General features: G+C 41.6%; 1 non-coding gene across 1 annotated transcript; it reads right to left on the bottom strand.

Moving 5' to 3' along the window:
• Positions 1 to 827: 827 nt before the first annotated feature.
• On the bottom strand, positions 828 to 935 carry LOC141722184 (small nucleolar RNA R71). Its single transcript, XR_012575209.1, has one exon. It is a non-coding gene; the product is annotated as a small nucleolar RNA R71 (small nucleolar RNA).
• Between the last annotated feature and the right edge of the window lie 754 nt (positions 936 to 1,689).

A 1,689-nucleotide genomic window follows, 5' to 3' on the forward strand; every position in this document is an offset into this window, starting at 1 on the left:
TAACTGTTATTGTCTTGCCATTAAAGAATAATCATACATTGGTGAGTAAGTGTTAATTAGATAGAATTAATCAGAGTCTCTGTGGGAACGAGCTAGAAATCATTCTATATTACTTGCAAACGTGTATACTTGCGTGATTTATTTAGCGCATGCTTTGTGCGTAACAAGTTTTTGGCGCTGCTGCCGGGGACTCGATGTTAATTTGTTTAGTTTATGTACTTTCCATCAGTGGTCATTAGGATTCATTGATTAAGACTTGTTACTTACTGCTTCCAGTTGTATTTCAGGTACTCTAGCGAGCGTTTATGCAAACACATTCTCGCACCCGCAAGAGGAATATGGATAAAGCTGAGGAGACAAATACAGCTCTTGACTTTCCGGAGAAGATAGATTTTGAAGATTCGGATAAAGAGAGTGAAAAGAAAGAACCTGAAATAATGGGTGATCGTATAGTTCCAGCTGACCCGGCTCTTATGGACTTTTCTCGGCCTAAAATTGATGACATTTAGTCAAGCATCATTCATCCGGCTATTCAGGCCAATACTTTTGAAATCAAGCCGGGTACTATTCAGATGGTGCAGAATTCTGTTTCTTTCGAAGGTGCTACGACTGAAGATCCCAACATGCATATCAGGAATTTTGTCGAGATCTGTAGTACTTTCAAATATAATGGTGTTACTGATGAGGCTATTAAGCTGAGGCTTTTCCCATTCTCTGAGGGACAAAGCTAAGGACTGGTTACATTCTTTACCAGCTGGGTCCATCACTACTTGGGAAGATCTTGCGCAAAAGTTTCTGGTGAAGTTCTATCCAATGGCCAAGACTGCAGCCATGAGGAGTGCTCTTACTCAGTTTGTGCAACAACATGGAGAATCTATGTGCGAAGCTTGGGAGTGCTACAAGGAGATGTTGAGAAAGTGTCCACATCATGGTATGCCCGACTGGATGGTGAAAAATGGGTTCTACAATGGTTTGGGGGCCCAATCTCGACCCATGCTCGATGCAGGTTTTGGAGACGCCTTGTGGGCCAAAATCTATACAGAGGTCTATAATCTCATTGAAACTATGGATGTAAACGAGTATCAAAATCCAACTCAAAGGATGATTCCTGGGAAGGTAGCAGATATTCTGGAAGTTGATGCAGCTACAGCTATTGCAGCTACAGGCGCTGTCTATGAAGGTCGATTCTTTAGCCAACTATGGAGTAAATTAAATAGCTAGTGTCTGTGAGCTTTGTGTAGGCTCTCATGTTACGGATCAGTGTTCTCTTGTTAATGAATCTGTTCAGTATGTGAATAATTATCAGCGACCGCAGCAGCCTATGCCAGCTACTTATAATCCTAATAACATAAATCATCCCAATTTCTGTTGGAGCAATAATCAGAATGTTGTTCAGCAATCATATCAGCAAGCTGCAAGTAAACAGTTTAATCCGCCTGGATTCCAGCAACCTCAGAAATATGCTCAAAGGCAATCATATCCTCAACAAGGAGGTGCTGCTCCACCTTCTAGTTCTGATTTTGAGGAGTTAAAGCTGTTATGCAAAAGTCAGGTTGTTTCTATCAAGACCTTGGAAAATCAAATTGGACAAATAGCCAATGCCTTGCTCAATCGTCGACCTGGCACACTTCCCAGCGATACTAAAGTGCCAGGCAGGAAGGAAACTAAAGAGCAAGTCAAAGTTGTCAC

This window comes from Apium graveolens, chromosome 4 (genome assembly GCF_009905375.1).
Source record: "Apium graveolens cultivar Ventura chromosome 4, ASM990537v1, whole genome shotgun sequence".
Taxonomy (NCBI): Eukaryota; Viridiplantae; Streptophyta; class Magnoliopsida; order Apiales; family Apiaceae; genus Apium; species Apium graveolens.